The 19009-nt window shown below is 45.9% G+C and overlaps 5 non-coding genes across 5 annotated transcripts; all 5 read left to right on the top strand.

Moving 5' to 3' along the window:
- The first annotated feature begins 13658 nt into the window (after nucleotides 1-13658).
- Nucleotides 13659-13772, top strand: LOC140308150 (U5 spliceosomal RNA). Its single transcript, XR_011916123.1, has one exon. It is a non-coding gene; the product is annotated as a U5 spliceosomal RNA (small nuclear RNA).
- Nucleotides 13773-14057: 285 nt separating this feature from the next.
- LOC140308338 (U2 spliceosomal RNA) lies at nucleotides 14058-14248 on the top strand. The gene has a single exon (XR_011916295.1). It is a non-coding gene; the product is annotated as a U2 spliceosomal RNA (small nuclear RNA).
- Nucleotides 14249-14659: 411 nt separating this feature from the next.
- LOC140308149 (U5 spliceosomal RNA) lies at nucleotides 14660-14773 on the top strand. The gene has a single exon (XR_011916122.1). It is a non-coding gene; the product is annotated as a U5 spliceosomal RNA (small nuclear RNA).
- A 308-nt stretch (nucleotides 14774-15081) lies between these two features.
- On the top strand, nucleotides 15082-15272 carry LOC140307906 (U2 spliceosomal RNA). Its single transcript, XR_011915928.1, has one exon. It is a non-coding gene; the product is annotated as a U2 spliceosomal RNA (small nuclear RNA).
- Nucleotides 15273-15683: 411 nt separating this feature from the next.
- LOC140308286 (U5 spliceosomal RNA) lies at nucleotides 15684-15797 on the top strand. Its single transcript, XR_011916247.1, has one exon. It is a non-coding gene; the product is annotated as a U5 spliceosomal RNA (small nuclear RNA).
- Nucleotides 15798-19009: the final 3212 nt, after the last annotated feature.

Raw genomic sequence — 19009 nt, 5'->3', positions numbered from 1 at the left:
CCGCTTGTATTCGCGATCTTGTTCTTTCGGTCACTATCCACAACTCGTGACCATAGGTGAGGATGGGAACGTAGATTGACCAGTAAGTAGAGAGCTTCGCCTTCTGGCTCAGCTCCCTCTTCACAACGACGGGTCGGTGCAGAGCCCGCAACACTGCAGACGCCGCACCGATCCGCCCGTCAATCTCCCGCTCCATTCGTCCCTCACTCGTGAACAAGACCCCGAGATACTTGAACTCCTCCACTTGGGGAAGGATCTCATTCCCGACCCGGAGAGAGCATTCCACCCTTTTCCGGCTGAGAACCATAGTCTCGGATTTGGAGGTGCTGATTCTCATCCCAGCCGCTTCACACTCGGCTGCGAATCGCTCCAGTGAGAGCTGAAGGTCACGGCCTGACGACGCTAACAGAACCACATCATCTGCAAAAAGCAGAGACCCGATTCTGAGGTCGCCAAATCGGACACCCTCAACGCCCTGGCTGCGCCTAGAAATTCTGTCCATAAAAGTTAGGAACAGAATCGGTGACAAAGGGCAGCCCTGACGGAGTCCAACTCTCACCGGAAACGTATCCGACTTACTGCCGGCAATGCGGACCAAACTCTGGCACCGGTCATACAGAGACCGAACGGACCCTATCAAGGGGTCCGGCACTCCATATTCCCGGAGCACCCCCCACAGGACTCCACGAGGGACACGGTCGAACGCTTTCTCCAAGTCCACAAAACACATGTAGACTGGTTGGGCGAACTCCCATGCACCCTCCAGGATCCTGCCGAGGGTATAGAGCTGGTCCACTGTTCCACGGCCAGGACGAAAGCCACACTGCATCTCCTGAATCCGAGGCTCGATTATCCGACGGATCCTCCTCTCCAATACCCCCGAATAGACCTTACCAGGGAGGCTGAGGAGTGTGATACCCCTATAGTTGGAACACACCCTCCGGTCCCCCTTTTTAAAGAGGGGGACCACCACCCCAATCTGCCAGTCCAGAGGCACTGTCCCCGATGTCCACGCGATGCTGCAGAGGCGTGTCAGCCAAGACAGCCCTACAACATCCAGAGCCTTGAGAAACTCAGGACGGACCTCATCCACCCCCGGGGCCTTGCCACCGAGGAGCTTTTTGACCACCTCGGCAACCTCAGCCCCAGGCCGTCCGGAAATCGTTCTCCATGGTCTCACCGAACTCCTCCCAGGCCCGAGTTTTTTTCTCAGCAACCGCCGAAGCCGCAGCCCGTCTGGCCTGTCGGTACCTATCAGCTGCTTCCAGGGTCCCACTGGCCAAAAAGGCCCGATAGGACTCCTTCTTCAGCTTGACGGCTTCCCTCACTACTGGTGTCCACCAGCAGGTTCGAGGGTTGCCGCCACGACAGGCACCGACCACCTTACGGCCACAACTCCGATCAGCTGCCTCGGCAATGGAGTCACGGAACATGGCCCATTCGGACTCAATGTCCCCCACCTCCCCCGGGATATGGTTGAAGCTCTGCCGGAGGTGGGAGTTAAAGCTCCTTCTGACGGGGGATTCTGACAAACGCTCCCAGCAGACCCTCACAATACGTTTGGGCCTGCCAGGTCTGATCGGCATCCTCCCCCACCAGCGGAGCCAACTCACCACCAGGTGGTGATCAGTTGACAGCTCCGCCCCTCTCTTCACCCGAGTGTCCAGGACATACGGCCGCAAGTCCGATGATACAACCACAAAGTCGATCATCGAACTGCGGCCAAGGGTGTCCTGGTGCCAAGTGCACATATGGACACCCTTATGTCTGAACATGGTGTTCGTTATGGACAGTCCATGACCAGCACAGAAGTCCAACAACATAACACCACTCTGGTTCAGATCGGGGGGGCCGTTCCTCCCAATCACACCCCTCCAGGTCTCACTGTCATTGCCCACGTGAGCATTGAAGTCCCCCAGCAGAAAGAGGGAGTCTCCGGTAGGAGCATTCTCCAGTGCCTCCCCCAGAGACTCCAAAAAGGGTGGGTACTCTGAACTGCTGTTTGGCGCATAGGCACAAACAACAGTCAGGACTCGTCCCCCCACCCGAAGGCGGAGGGAGGCTACCCTCTCGTTCACTGGGGTAAACCCCAATGTACTGGCACACAGCCGGGGGGCAATAAGTATGCCCACACCTGCTCTGCGCCTCTCACCACGGGCAACTCCAGAGTGGAAGAGAGTCCAACCCCTCTCAAGAGGACTGGTTCCAGAGCCCAAGCCGTGCGTCGAGGTGAGTCCGACTATATCTAGCCGGAACCGCTCAGCCTCGCGCACCAGCTCCGGCTCCTTCCCCAACAGAGAGGTGACATTCCACGTCCCAAGAGCTAGCTTCAGTAGCCGAGGATCAGACCGCCAAGGCCTCTGCCTTCGGCCGCTACCCAGCTCACATCGCACCCGACCCCCTTGGCCCCTCCCACGGGTGGTGAGCCCGTCGGAAGGGGGACCCACGTCATCATTTCGGGCTATGCCCGACCGAGCCCCATGGGCACAGACCCGGCCACCAGGCGCCCGCTGCCGGGCCCCACCCCGGGCCTGGCTCCGGGGGGAGGCCCCGGTGTCCCATATCCGGGCAAGGGATCACGAGGTCCAAATTTTTTGTTCATCATAAGGGGTCTTTTGAGCTGTTCTTTGTCTGGTCCCTCATCTAGGATCTGCTTGCCTTGGGTGACCCTACCAGGGGCTTAAAGCCCCGAGCAACATAGCTCCCGGACTCATTGGGGCACGCAAACTCCCCCACCACGATAAGGTGACAGCTCAGGAGGGAGGGATGTCAGATCATAATTTGCAAAAAGCTGATGAGAAAGGGTGAGAATGCCCAACTATACACCATCAAATGCGGGAGCGGAGTTGTTCGTCTGTGAGTAGGTGTGAATCTCCGACCATAATTGCTGAAAAATGTGTTAGAAAAGGTAAGAATGCCGGTCCATACATCATCAAAAGCGAGAGAAGTGGTGTTCTGCTGAAAGTAGGTGTGAATGTCCAGCCATAATTACTCACAAACGGGTAAGAAAAGGTAGTATTGCCAGACCATACATGATCAAAACAGGGAGCGGAGGTGGTTCAGCTGCAAGAAGGTGTGAATGTCCGACTAAAGTTCAAATATATTAACAAAAGCGAGAGGAGAAGTCTTCGGATGAGAGTGTTTGAGAATTTCCAACCATAATCTATAAAATGCGGTGAAACAAAGGTGTTATAGAACACTAAAAGGTGGAGCGGCCTTTGTTGCTGACCATTGTTTGCAAAAAGCGGGTGAGAAAAGGTGCGAATGTCCAACCATACATGATCAAAACAGGGAGCGGACGTGTTTGGCTGCGACAAGGTTTTAATGTCCACCCATAATTAATGAATAGCGGGCAACAAGTAGGTTCCAATGCCCAACCATACATCATCAAAAGCAGGAGTGGATGTGTTCGGCTACAAGAAGGTTTGAATGTCCGAGCATAGTTGGTAAAAAGCGGGTAAGAAAAGCTTCGAATGCCCGAACATACACCATCAAAAGACAGACCGGACGTGTTCCACTGTAAGTAGGTGTGAATGCCCAACCATAGTTGGTAAAAAGAAGGTAAGAAAAGGTTCAAATATCCGACTGTACACAATCAATAGCGGGAGCGGATGTGTTCGCCTACAAGAAGGTGTGAAAGTCTCACCATGGTTTGTAAAAAGCGGGTAAGAAAAGGTGCGAATGCCCGACAATGTATGATCAAAAGAGGGAGCGGAGGTTTTCGGCTACAAGAAGGTCTGAATGTCCGACCAAAGTTTGTAAAAAGCGGGTAAGAAAGGTTTGAATGCCCGACTATACACCATCAAAAGCGGGAGCGGAGGTGTTGCACTGTAAGACGGTGTGAATGTCTGACCATAGTTTGTAAAAAGCAGTAGGTGTGAATGTCAGATCATAATTTGCAAAAAGCTGATGAGAAAGGGTGAGAATGCCCTACTATACACCATCAAATGCGAGAGCGGAGGTGTTTGTCTGTGAGTAGGTGTGAATGTCCCACCCTAGTTGCTGAAAAATGTGTTAGAAAAGGTAAGAATGCCAGCCCATACATCATCAAAAGCGGGAGAGGTGGTGTTCGGCTGCAAGAAGGTGTGAATATCCAGCCATAATTACTCACAAACGGGTAAGAAAAGGTAAGAATACCAAACCATAAATTATCAAAAGCGGCAGCAGAGATGTTCGGCTGGTATTTATAAATGTCTAGATAGATTTGAACAAAAAACAACGTAGTATTTTGCAGTAAAAGAAAGAAAGGTTCAGAAATCCGAGAAAAAGCTTTTCATGAGTTCTGCATGATTTGGGATTTTGCTTATAAAATGCATTCCTTCAATCAAACTATGGTAAAACGGCTTTTACCTTCATATTTATCAATGTCTAGATCGACTTCAACAAAGAACAACATTAGATTTTGCAGTAGAAGAAAGAGAGACACTGAAGGAACAGGAATCCGAGAATAAGCTTACTTTCATACGTTCTGCATGATTTGGGATTTTATGTATAAAATGAATTCCTTCACTCAAACCAAGTGAAAACTTCTTTTAACTTCATATTTATCAATGTCTAGATCGACTTCAACAAAGAACAACATTGTATATTGCAGTAGAAGAAAGAGCAACACTGAAGGAACAGGAATCCGAGAATAAGCTTATTTTCATACGTTCTGCATGATTTCGGATTTTCCTATAAAATGAATTGCTTTGCTCAAACCAAGTTAAAATTGCTTTGTCTTCATATTTATCAATGTCAAAGCAGTTTTAACATAGTTTGAGTGAAGGAATTCATTTTAAAACAAAATCTCAAAACATGCACAACACATGAAAAGCTTATTCTCGGATTCCTGATCCTTCAGTGTTGCTATTTGTTATATTGCAAAGTACAACGTGTTTTCTTTGTTTTGTTTAAATCTATCTCGACATTGATAAATATGGAAGGACAAAGCAGGTTTAACTTGGTTTGAGCAAAGCAATTAATTTTGTAGCAAAATCCGAAATCGTGAAGAACTCATGAAAGCAAGCTTATACTCGGATTCCTGAAACTTTTAGATCTTAGATTTGCTCTTTCTTTTACTGCAAAGTACGTTGGGGTTTTTTTTTGTTTAAATCTTTCTAGACAAGGTAAATATGAAGGACAAATCAGTTTTAACATAGTTTGAGTGAAGGAATGCATTTTATAAGCAAAATCCCAAATCATGCAAAACTAACGAAAAGCTTTTTCTCGCTTTTCACTGCTTTTTACAAACTGGTCGGACGTTCACACCTTCTTGCAGCCGAACAATTCCGCTTCCACTTTTGATGGTGTATATTCGGGCATTCAAACCTTTTCTTACCCGCTTTTTACAAACCATGGTCGGACTTTCACACCTTCTTGCAGCCGAACACCACCTCTCCCGCTTTTGATGATGTATGGTCCAGCATTCTTACCTTTTCTAACACATTTTTCAGCAATTATGGTCGGACATTCACACCTACTCACAGCCAAACACTTCCGCTCCCGCATTTGATGGTGTTTAGTCAGGCATTCTCACCCTTTCTCATCAACTTTTTGCATATGATCTGATATTCACACCTACTTGCAGTCGAACACCTCTGCTTCCGCTTTTGATGGTACATATTTGGGCATTCGAACCTTTTCTTACCCGCTTTTTACATACCATGGGTGGACTTTCACACCTTCTTGTAGCCGAACAACTCTGCTCCCGCTATTGATTGTGTACAGTCGGGTATTTTAACCTTTTCTTACCCGCTTTTTACCAACTATGGTCGGACATTCACACCTTCTTACAGCGGAACACGTCCGCTCCCTCTTTTGATGGTGTATGTTCGGGCATTCGAACCTTTTCTTACCTGCTTTTTACAAACCATGGTCGGACTTTCACACCTTCTTGTAGCCGAACACCTCCGCTCCCTCTTTTGATCATACATTGTTGGGCATTCGCACCTTGTCTTACCCGCTTGTTACAAACTATAGTCAGACATTCACACGTTGCAGCTGAACCACCTCCGCTCCCTGTTTTGATCATGTATGGTCTGGCAATACTAGCTTTTCTTACCCGTTTGTGAGTAATTATGGCTGGACATTCACACCTACTTGCAGTCGAACAGCTCTGCTCCCGCTTTTGATTTTGTTTGGTTGGATATTCGACGCTTTTCTTAACTGCTTTTTACAAACTTTGGTCGGACGTTCAAACCTTCTTGCAACCGAACACCTCCGCTTCCGCTTTTGATGGTATATATTCGGGAATTCGAACCTTTTCTTACCCGCTTTTTACAAACTATGGTCGGACATTCAATCCTTCTTGTAGCCGAAAAGCTCCGCTCCCTCTTTTGATCATACATTGTCGGGCATTTGCAACTTTTCTTACCCGCTTTTTACAAACCATGGTCGGACTGTCACACCTTCTTGTAGCTGAACACATCCGCTCCCACTATTGATTGTGTACAGTCAGGTTTTTTAACGTTTTCTTACCCGCTTCTTACCAACTCTGGTCGGACATTCACACCTTCTTAAAGCGGAACACGTCCGCTCCCTCTTTTGATGGTGTATGTTTGGGCATTCGAACCTTTTCTTACCCGCTTTTTACAAACTATGCTCGGACATTCAAACCTTCTTGTAGCCGAACACATCCACTCCTGCTTTTGATGATGTGTGGTTGGGCATTCGAACCTACTTCTTGCCCGCTTTTCATTAATTATGGGTGGACATTCACACCTTGTCGCAGCCAAACACCTCCGCTCCCTGTTTTGATCATGTATGGTTGGACATTCGCACCTTTTCTCAACCGCTTTTTGCAAACTATGGTCAGCGATTCACAGCTTCCTCTCCACCATACTTGTATGGTGGAAGATTCACACCCACTTGCATCCGAAGACCTCCACCCCCACTTTTGTTGATATTTAGTCGGTCATTCGCACCTTACCCGCTTTTGGCAAACTATGGCCTTCTTGCAGCCAAACACCACTGATCTCGTTTTTGATGATGTAAGGTTGGACAATCAGACCTTGCTTCACCTGCTTTTCACCAAATATAGTCGGACATTCACACCTTCTTGCAGCCGAACACTTCCGCTCCACCTTTTAGTGTTCTATCACACCTTTTTTTCACCGCATTTTATAGATTATGGTTGGAAATTCTCAACCATTGTCATCCGAAGACCTCTCCTCCCGCTTTTGTTAATATATTTGAACTTTAGTCGGACATTCACACCTTCTTGCAGCTGAACCACCTCCGCTCCCTGTTTTGATCATGTATGGTCTGGCAATACTACCTTTTCTTACCCGTTTGTGAGTAATTATGGCTGGACATTCACACCTACTTTCAGCAGAACACCACCTCTCTCGCTTTTGATGATGTATGGACCGGCATTCTTACCTTTTCTAACACATTTTTCAGCAATTATGGTCGGACATTCCCACCTACTCAGAGCCGAACACCTCCGCTCCCGCATTTGATGGTGTATAGTCGGGCATTCTCACTCTTTCTCATCAGCTTTTTGCAAATTATGATCTGATATTCACAGCTGCTTTTGATAATGTATGGTTGGGCATTCGCACCTTTTTTTACCCATTTTTCAGGAATTATGGGTGGACATTCACACCGTCTTGCAGCTGAAAACATCCTCTCCCGCTTATGATCATGTGCGGTTTGATATTCGAAAATTTTCTTTCATGTTTTAAAGAAATTATTGATGGACATTCAGACCTTCTTGCAGCTGAACCCCTCTGCTCGCGCTTTTGATGGTGTATAGTAGGGCTTTCGAGCCTTTTCTTCCCGGTTTTTACAAATTATGGTTGGACATTCAGACCTTCTTGCAACCTAACACCTCCGCTCCCTCTTTTGATCACACATTGTCTGGCATTCGCACCTTGTCTTACGCGCTTTTTACAAACTTTAGTCGGACATTCAGACCTTCTTGCAGCTGAACCACCTCCGCTCCCTGTTTTGATCATGTATGGTCTGGCAATACTACCTTTTCTTACCCGTTTGTGAGTAATTTTGGCTGGACATTCACACCTACTCAAAGCCGAACAACTCCGCTACCGCATTTGATGGTGTATAGTCGGGCATTCTCACCCTTTCTCATCAGCTTTTTGCAAATTATGATCTGACATTCACACCTACTTGCAGTCGAACAGCTCTGCTCCCGCTTTTGATTATGTTTGGTTGGATATTCGAACCTTTTCTTCACTGCTTTTTACAAACTTTGTTCGGAGGTACACGTCTTCTTGAAGCCGAACACCTCCGCTTCCGCTTTTGATGGTGTATAGTCGGGCTTTCGAGCCTTTTCTTACCTGGTTTTTAGAAATTATGGTTGGACATTCAGACCTCGCAGCCGAACACCTCCGTTCCCTCTTTTGATCATACATTGTCGGTTATTCGCACCTTGTCTTACCCGCTTTTTACAAACTATAGTCAGACATTCACACGTTGCAGCTGAACCACCTCTGCTCCCTGTTTTGATTATGTATGGTCTGGCAATACTACCTTTTCTTACCCGGTTGTGAGTAATTATGGCTGGACATTCACACCTACTTGCAGTCGAACAGCTCTGCTCCCGCTTTTGATTTTGTTTGGTTGGATATTCGAACCTTTTCTTAACTGCTTTTTACAAACTTTGGTCGGACGTTCACACCTTCTTGCAGCCGAACAACTCCACTCCCGCTATTTATTGTGTACAGTCGGGTAGTTTAACCTTTTCTTACCCGCTTTTTACCAACTATGGTCGGACATTCACACCGTCTTACAGCGGAACACCTCCGCTTCCGCTTTTGATGGTGTATAGTCGGGCATGCGAACCTTTTCTTACCCGCTTTTTACAAACTATGGTCGGACATTCAAACCTTCTTGTAGCCGAAAGCCTCCGCTGCCTCTTTTGATCATACATTGTCGGGCATTCGCACCCTTTCTTACCCGCTTTTTATAAAACCATGGTCGGACTGTCACAACTTCTTGTAGCCGAACACATCTGCTCCCGCTATCGATTGTGTACAGTTGGGTTTTTTAACCTTTTCTTACCCGCTTTTTACCAGCTCTGGTCGGACATTCACACCTTCTTACAGCGGAACACGTCCGCTCCCTCTTTTGATGGTGTATTTTCGGGCATTCAAACCTTTTCTTACCCGCTTTTTACAAACTATGCTCGGACATTCAGACCTTCTTGCAGCTGAATCACCTCCGCTCCCTGTTTTGATTATGTATGGTCTGGCAATACTACCTTTTCTTACCCGTTTGTGAGTAATTATGGCTGGACATTCACACCTACTTTCAGCAGAACACCACCTCTCTCGCTTTTGATGATGTATGGACCGGCATTCTTACCTTTTCTAACACATTTTTCAGCAATTATGGTCGGACATTCCCACCTACTCAGAGCCGAACACCTCCGTTCCCGCATTTGATGGTGTATAGTCGGGCATTCTCACTCTTTCTCATCAGCTTTTTGCAAATTATGATCTGATATTCACAGCTGCTTTTGATAATGTATGGTTGGGCATTCGCACCTTTTTTTACCCATTTTTCAGGAATTATGGGTGGACATTCACACCGTCTTGCAGCTGAAAACATCCTCTCCCGCTTATGATCATGTGCGGTTTGATATTCGAAAATTTTCTTTCATGTTTTAAAGAAATTATTGATGGACATTCAGACCTTCTTGCAGCTGAACCCCTCTGCTCGCGCTTTTGATGGTGTATAGTAGGGCTTTCGAGCCTTTTCTTCCCGGTTTTTACAAATTATGGTTGGACATTCAGACCTTCTTGCAACCTAACACCTCCGCTCCCTCTTTTGATCATACATTGTCTGGCATTCGCACCTTGTCTTACGCGCTTTTTACAAACTTTAGTCGGACATTCAGACCTTCTTGCAGCTGAACCACCTCCGCTCCCTGTTTTGATCATGTATGGTCTGGCAATACTACCTTTTCTTACCCGTTTGTGAGTAATTTTGGCTGGACATTCACACCTACTCAAAGCCGAACAACTCCGCTACCGCATTTGATGGTGTATAGTCGGGCATTCTCACCCTTTCTCATCAGCTTTTTGCAAATTATGATCTGACATTCACACCTACTTGCAGTCGAACAGCTCTGCTCCCGCTTTTGATTATGTTTGGTTGGATATTCGAACCTTTTCTTAACTGCTTTTTACAAACTTTGTTCGGAGGTACACGTCTTCTTGAAGCCGAACACCTCCGCTTCCGCTTTTGATGGTGTATAGTCGGGCTTTCGAGCCTTTTCTTACCTGGTTTTTAGAAATTATGGTTGGACATTCAGACCTTGCAGCCGAACACCTCCGCTCCCTCTTTTGATCATACATTGTCGGTTATTCGCACCTTGTCTTACCCGCTTTTTGCAAACTATAGTCAGACATTCACACGTTGCAGCTGAACCACCTCTGCTCCCTGTTTTGATTATGTATGGTCTGGCAATACTACCTTTTCTTACCCGGTTGTGAGTAATTATGGCTGGACATTCACACCTACTTGCAGTCGAACAGCTCTGCTCCCGCTTTTGATTTTGTTTGGTTGGATATTCGAACCTTTTCTTAACTGCTTTTTACAAACTTTGGTCGGACGTTCACACCTTCTTGCAGCCGAACACCTCCGCTTCCGCTTTTGATAGTATATATTCGGGCATTCGAACCTTTTGTTACCCGCTTTTTACAAACCATGGGTGGACTTTCACACCTTCTTGTACCCGAACAACCCTGCTCCCGCTATTGGTGGTGTACAGTCGGGTATTTTAACCTTTTCTTACCCGCTTTTTACAAACTATGGTCGGACATTCACACCTTCTTACAGCGGAACACGTCTGCTCCACCTTTTAGTGTTCTATCACACCTTTTTTTCACCGCATTTTATGGATTATGGTTGGAAATTCTCAACCACTCTCATCCGAAGACCTCTCCTCCCGCTTTTGTGAATATATTTGAACTTTAGTCGGACATTCACACCTTCTTGCAGCTGAACCACCTCCGCTCCCTGTTTTGATCATGTATGATCTGGCAATACTACATTTTCTTACCTGTTTGTGAGTAATTATGGCTGGACATTCACACCTACTTTCAGCAGAACACCACCTCTCTCGCTTTTGATGATGTATGGACCGGCATTCTTACCTTTTCTAACACATTTTTCAGCAATTATGGTCGGAGATTCACACCTACTAACAGACGAACAACTCCGCTCCCGCATTTGATGGTGTATAGTTGTTGTTTTGCAAATTATGATCTGACATTCACACTTACTTGCAGTCGAACAGTTCTGCTCCCGCTTTTGATTATGTTTGGTTGGATATTCGAAACTTTTCTTAACTGCTTTTTACAAACTTTGGTTGGACGTTCAAACCCTCTTGTAGCCGAACACATCCACAGCTGCTTTTGATGATGTATGGTTGGGTATTCGCACCTTTTTTTTACCCATTTTTCAGTAATTATGGGTGGACATTCACACCTTCTTGCAGCTGAACACCTCCTCTCCCACTTATGATCATGTGCGGTTTGATTTTCAAAATTTTTACTTTAATTTTTTCTAGCAATTATTGATGGACATTCAGACCTTCTTGCAGCTGAACAACTCCGCTCCCTCTTTTGATCATAAATTGTCGGGCATTCGAACCTTTTCTTACCCGCTTTTTACAAAACTTGGTCGGACTTTCACACCTTTTAGTAGCCGAACAACTCCGCTCCCGCTATTGATTGTGTACAGTCGGGTATTTTAACCTTTTCTTACCCGCTTTTTACCAACTATGGTCGGACATTCATAACTTCTTACAACGGAACACCTCCGCTCCTTATTTTGATGATGTATGGTTGGGCATTCAAACCTACTTGTTGCCCGCTTTTCATTAATTATGGGTGGACATTCACACCTTGTCGCAGCCAAACACCTCCGCTCCCTGTTTTGATGGTGTATAATGGTGGACATTCGCACCTTTTCTCACCCGCTTTTTACTATGGTCGGCCATTCACAGCTTCCTCTCCACCATACTTGTATGGTGGGATATTCACACCCACTTGCATCCGAAGACCTCCGCCCCCACTTTTGTTGATATTTAGTCGGTCATTCGCACCTTACCCGCTTTTGGCAAACTATGGCCTTCTTGCAGCCAAACACCTGATCTCGCTTTTGATGATGTAAGGTTGGGCATTCAGACCTTGCTTCACCTACTTTTCACCAAATATAGTCGGACATTCACACCTTCTTGCAGCCGAACACTTCCGCTCCACTTTTGAGTGTTCTATGTAGCATTCACACCTTTTTCTTCACCGCATTTTATAGATTATGGTTGGAAATTCTCACCCACTCTCATCCGAAGACCTCTCCTCCCGCTTTTGTTAATGTATAGTCGGGCATGAGAACCTTTTCTTACCCGCTTTTTACAAATTATGGTTGGACATTCACACCTACTTGCAGCCGAATACTGATACTGATCCTCCCGTAATAAAATGGTCGGATCTTATCAAACACACTTTGTTTCTTGTGACAATCAAGTCAGCGAAACAGCGTATACACGTCAAGACACTGAATCAAGTTTGCCACAAGAACTCATAAGTTTGGCAGTATTGCTCTGCCGTCAGCAATCATACACCCATTTTATTTTCGTGAGACATGTGCAGGCACCTGTTCATCTACTGTTCTATCACTATGAATTAGTTTATCTATTATCAATAAGGATACTTCTACAACTACTATCAAAGTATGTCCGGACTTCTTATGTTGTCAGTTGCTATATATGAATAAGTGGGTAGCTACTGACAAGCATTAAGCATGTCACACAGCCCAAACATATAACATTTCAGGACACACCACACAGTTAACAACCACAGTGAAGCGTGTCAAAGCCCAAACATGTAACATTCAACGGGACACTTACACAACACATTCAAATCAAACAGTCAGACAACATACAAGAACATATACCCCAGCCGGCATTGCTCCCTGCCTATTTTCCTACAGCTCACTATGTGTGCGCACACCTTTATTCACAAACTCTTCAACTTATACTCTTTTACCGAAGCTGCTACAGCTCGATTGGCCGAATACCCTTAGATCCTATTTCGGTGAATTTGACATCTGCCTTACATGTAACAGATTAGCGATTTAGTTTGAGTGAAGGAATTCATTTTATAGCAAAATCCCAAATCGTGAAGAACTCATGAAAGTAAGCTTATTCTCGGATTCATGAAACTTTAGATTTGCTCTGTCTTTTACTGCAAAGTACAACGTTGTTTTTTTTGTTTAAATCTTTCTAGACATGGTAAATATGAAGGACAAAGCAGTTTTAACATAGTTTGAGTGAAGGAATTCATTTTATAGATAAAATCCCAAGAGTCTGCTGAGAAACAAGAATGAATGAGAAGTAGACTTTAACACGGCTCTAGGAGCGAGCCGAGTGTGGGCTAACCGGGAGAATTGCTTGAAAGAAACGCGACACCGAATGAGCGGTCAGAACAAAGCCTCAATACGGTTTTCCCGTGGTGTTTTTGTTGCTGCCTTGTCTTTTGCACAGAGTAAAAGACAAGGCAGCCATCGAATAGGGCCCGATTGTTCCTACTTGGTCAGCCGAGGAGCAAGGGGGGGAGCAAGCGTCTCAACCAAGCAAAGCTCACCATGGGGAAGGTGGCTATGCCAACTAGCCTGATGCCCTGCTCCCGCAGTGATGGATAATCGTACTCTGGTTTCTCTTCATAACGTACAAGTCTTTCGCCTTTTACTAAAGACTTCCGTGGAAAGCAGCACTAATGAGTTGTTTCTATTTTTGGCAGGCTTTACCTTTGCGGGTGAAGCCCTTTCCGTCTGTGCAAAAGAAATCTTGTTACTGTGCAGAGTGACTTCTCTGAGTAGAGTCGCCTTACTTGTTGCAACTGTGCCGATGTTGCTTGGATGGTGCTTGCTGGAGCGTGCGGGAGTGCAAAGTTATACCATTTAAAAGGGCTGAAGAGTGCTCAGTGCAGCGGGTGGGCGGAGGTGCAAAGTGACACTCTGGCCACCTATGGCCATAAAAAGAACACCGCTACAAGTGCGCATTGTGCCAGGAAGGGCCCTTGGACGTGAACCAGTGGACAGATATCACTTCTCGGCCTTTTGGCTAAGATCAAGTGTAGTACCTGTTCTTATCAGTTTAATATCTGATATGGCCTTTGTACGAGGACTACATATTAAATTGATTTTTAGCAATAGGAGTTGAAAAAGGAGCTTGCTCCGTTCACTCCAAGCATCGACCCGGTACTGCAGTGCCGCTGGGAACGGTGCGCTCTTCTCTGCTCTTGTGAAAAAGCAAACAGTGGTGCAGGATGGAAGTTTCAGGGAGCCCAAGATGAAACTTTCTTTTAGTCTGCTGAGAAAAGAGAGTGAATGCGAAGTAGACTTTAACACAGCTCTGGGGGCAAGCCGAGTGCGGGCTAACCGGGAGAATTACTTGAAAGAAACGCGACACTGAATGAGCGGTCAGAACAAAGCCTCAATACAGTGTTCCCGTGGTGTTTGTGGCTGCCTTGTCTTTTGCACAGAGTAAAAGACAAGGCAGCCATCGAATAGGGCCCGATTTTTCCTACTTGGTCAGCCGAGGATCATGGAGGGGGAGCAAGCGTCTCAACCAAGCAAAGCTCACCATGGGGAAGGTGGCTATGCCAACTAGCCTGATGCCCTGCTCCCGCAGTGACGGATAATCGTACTCTGGTTTCTCTTCATAACGTACAAGTCTTTCGCCTTTTACTAAAGACTTCCGTGGAAAGCAGCACTAATGAGTTGTTTCTATTTTTGGCAGGCTTTACCTTTGCGGGTGAAGCCCTTTCCGTCTGTGCAAAAGAAATCTTGTTACTGTGCAGAGTGACTTCTCTGAGTAGAGTCGCCTTACTTGTTGCGACTGTGCCGATGTTTGAAGCTGGAGTGCAACGTTGTTGCTTGGATGGTGCTTGCTGGAGCGTGCGGGAGTGCAAAGTTATACCATTTAAAAGGGCTGAAGAGTGCTCAGTGCAGCGGGTGGGCGGAGGTGCAAAGTGACACTCTGGCCACCTATGGCCATAAAAAGAACACCGCTACAAGTGTGCATTGTGCCAGGAAGGGCCCTCGGACGTGAACCAGTGGACAGTTATCGCTTCTCGGCCTTTTGGCTAAGATCAAGTGTAGTACCTGTTCTTATCAGTTTAATATCTGATATGGCCTTTGTACGAGGACTACATATTAAATGGATTTTTAGCAATAGGAGTTGAAAAAGGAGCTTGCTCCGTTCACTCCAAGCATCGACCCGGTACTGCAGTGCCGCTGGGAACGGTGCGCTCTTCTCTGCTCTTGTGAAAAAGCAAACAGTGGTGCAGGATGGAAGTTTCAGGGAGCCCAAGATGAAACTTTCTTTTAGTCTGCTGAGAAAAGAGAGTGAATGCGAAGTAGACTTTAACACAGCTCTGGGGGCGAGCCGAGTGCGGGCTAACCGGGAGAATTGCTTGAAAGAAACGCGACACTGAATGAGCGGTCAGAACAAAGCCTCAATACGGTGTTCCCGTGGTGTTTGTGGCTGCCTTGTCTTTTGCACAGAGTAAAAGACAAGGCAGCCATCGAATAGGGCCCGATTTTTCCTACTTGGTCAGCCGAGGAGCAAGGAGGGGGAGCAAGCGTCTCAACCAAGCAAAGCTCACCATGGGGAAGGTGGCTATGCCAACTAGCCTGATGCCCTGCTCCCGCAGTGACAGATAATCGTACTCTGGTTTCTCTTCATAATGTACAAGTCTTTCGCCTTTTACTAAAGACTTCCGTGGAGAGCAGCACTAATGAGTTGTTGCTATTTTTGGCAGGCTTTACCTTTGCGGGTGAAGCCCTTTCTGTCTGTGCAAAAGAAATCTTGTTACTGTGCAGAGTGACTTCTCTGAGTAGAGTTGCCTTACTTGTTGCGACTGTGCCGATGTTTGAAGCTGGAGTGCAAAGTTGTTGCTTGAATGGTGCTCGCTGGAGCGTGCGGGAGTGCAAAGTTATACCATTTAAAAGGGCTGAAGAGTGCTCAGTGCAGCGGGTGGGCGGAGATGCAAAGTGACACTCTGGCCACCTCGAAAACCGAGGTTACATCCAGTACCAGGGGCAGCCCAAGCTCTGCCGCAAGTGTGGTGAGCATGGGCACCTGGTTGAGGCTTGTACCAAGGTGATATGTGGGAAGTGCAGAGAAATTGGGGACACTTTTGGAGAGTGTCCAAATGGCAGGAAATGTAATCTCTGTGGAGAATTAAATCACCTCTTCTGAGATTGCCCTAAATCTTTTGCCAACAAATTAAAGACGGTAAAGCCACAGTCAAGCCAACAAAGAGAAGGACCAGAGGTGGCAGTTGGTGAACAAAGTGAAGAGGTTGACCCAATAAATTCAAACTTCCCGCTAAAAGCTTGGATTGGAAGTGAGGAGCAAAAAGGAGAGGGGCCTGTAGAGGCCTCACCACTCAGTGCTGAAGTCTGTGAGAATTCACAGGCAGAGGGTGGAGCTAAGCTAAATGAGGAGGAAGAGCAGACAGGTGAGTCTAGTGAAGGTACTCACCTCCCCGAAGGTCAACAGCCGAGGAGGACGGCATCTGAGTTGTCCTCTGATTCCCTTTAGCTCTGCAATCAACCCCCAGGGACTCAAAGTTAAATGCAACATTGCATCAGAGGCCAACACGAGAGTCCGAAAAGGAGAGCTAGTTTCCCAAGAAATAACCTGAGTGTGTAATTTGTTTTGATAACTTAGAAAAACGAAAATGACATACCTACTTTCCTTTATCCTTTTAATGGTTCTCACCTTCTCAACACTAAATGTGAGAAGTGTGAAATCAAAGACAAGAGCCCAGAGTATTATATCCTTCTTAGACTCCATAAAATCAGATGTGTTTTTAATACAAGAATGTGGACTACCTTTTTTGAAAAACCATAGACAATGGGAGGAAATGTGGCCCAATTTATCGATATGGAGTGGCTCAAATCAAATTAAAAATGATGGTGTGGCCATTCTAATTAAAAATCCGCATGTTCTGGTGCGAGACGGACGGGCACTTTTAGCACACTTGAATTTTATGGGGCAAGACTTTAACCTCTTAAATATTTATGGTTTCAATGGAAAAAATGACAGGTATGACCTTTTAGAAGATTACTCACAAACGGGTAAGAAATGGTAGTATTGCCAGACAATACATGATCAAAACAGGGAGCGGAGGTGGTTCAGCTGCAAGGTGTGAATTTCTGACTAAAGTTTGTAAAAAGCGCGTAAGACAAGGTGCGAATGCCCAACAATGTATGATCAAAAGAGGGAGCGGAGGTTTTCGGCTGCAAGGTCTGAATGTCCAACCATAATTTGTAAAAACCGGGGAAGAAAAGGCTCGAAAGCCCGACTATACACCATCAAAAGCGGGAGCGGAGGTGTTCAGCTGCAAGAAGGTGTGAATGTCCGACCATAGTTGGTAAAAAGCGGGTAAGAAAAGGTTAAAATGCCCGACTGTACACCATCAAAAGCGGAAGCGGAGGTGTTCGGCTTCAAGAAGACGTGAACCTCCGAACAAAGTTTGTAAAAAGCAGTTAAGAAAAGGTTCGAATATCCAACCAAACATAATCAAAAGCGGGAGCAGAGCTTTTCGACTGCAAGTAGGTGTGAATGTCAGATCATGATTTGCAAAAAGCTGATGAGAAAGGGTGAGAATGCCCGACTATACACCATCAAATGCGGTAGCGGAGTTGTTTGTCTGTGAGTAGGTGTGAATCTGCGACCATAATTGCTGAAAAATGTGTTAGAAAAGGTAAGAATGCCGGTCCATACATCATCAAAAGCGAGAGAGGTGGTGTTCTGCTGAAAGTAGGTGTGAATGTCCAGCCATAATTACTCACAAACGGGTAAGAAAAGGTAGTATTGCCAGACCATACATGATCAAAACAGGGAGCGGAGGTGGTTCAGCTGCAACGTGTGAATGTCTGACTATAGTTTGTAAAAAGCGGGTAAGACAAGGTGCGAATGCCCGACAATGTATAATCAAAAGAGGGAGCGGAGGTGTTCGGCTGCAAGGTCTGAATGTCCAACCATAATTTCTAAAAACCGGGTAAGAAAAGGCTCAAAAGCCCGACTTTACACCATCAAAAGCGGGAGCGGAGGTGTTCAGCTGCAACGTGTGAATGTCTGACTATAGTTTGTAAAAAGCGGGTAAGACAAGGTGCGAATGCCCGACAATGTATAATCAAAAGAGGGAGCGGAGGTGTTCGGCTGCAAGGTCTGAATGTCCAACCATAATTTCTAAAAACCGGGTAAGAAAAGGCTCAAAAGCCCGACTTTACACCATCAAAAGTGGGAGCGGAGGTGTTCAGCTGCAAGAAGGTGTGAATGTTCGACTAAAGTTTGTAAAAATCTGGTAAGACAAGGTATGAATGTCCGACAATGTATGATCAAAAGCGGGAGCGGAGATGTTCAGCTGCAAGAAGGTCTGAATGTCCATCAATAATTGCTAGAAAAAATTAAAGTAAAAATTTCGAAAATCAAACCGCACATGATCATAAGTGGGAGAGGAGGTGTTCAGCTGCAAGAAGGTGTGAATGTCCACCCATAATTCCTTAAAAATGGGTAAAAAAAAGGTGCGAATACCCAACCATACATCATCAAAAGCAGGTGTTAATGTCAGATCATAATTTGCAAAAAGCTGATGAGAAAGGGTGAGAATGCCCGACTATACACCATCAAATGCGGGAGCGGAGTTGTTTGTCTGTGAGTAGGTGTGAATCTCCGACCATAATTGCTGAAAAATGTGTTAGAAAAGGTAAGAATGCCGGTCCATACATCATCAAAAGCGAGAGAGGTGGTGTTCTGCTGAAAGTAGGTGTGAATGTCCAGCCATAATTACTCACAAACGGGTAAAAAAAAGTAGTATTGCCAGACCATACATGATCAAAACAGGGAGCGGAGGTGGTTCAGCTGCAAGAAGGTGTGAATGTCTGACTAAAGTTCAAATATATTAACAAAAGCGGGAGGAGAGGTCTTCGGATAGATTGGTTGAGAATTTCCAACCATAATCTATAAAATGCGGTGAAA

This window comes from Leuresthes tenuis, unplaced genomic scaffold (assembly GCF_036924035.1).
Source record: "Leuresthes tenuis unplaced genomic scaffold, fLeuTen1.0.hap1 SCAF_5, whole genome shotgun sequence".
NCBI lineage: Eukaryota > Metazoa > Chordata > Actinopteri > Atheriniformes > Atherinopsidae > Leuresthes > Leuresthes tenuis.
This window is presented reverse-complemented; position numbering and strand designations above follow the sequence as displayed.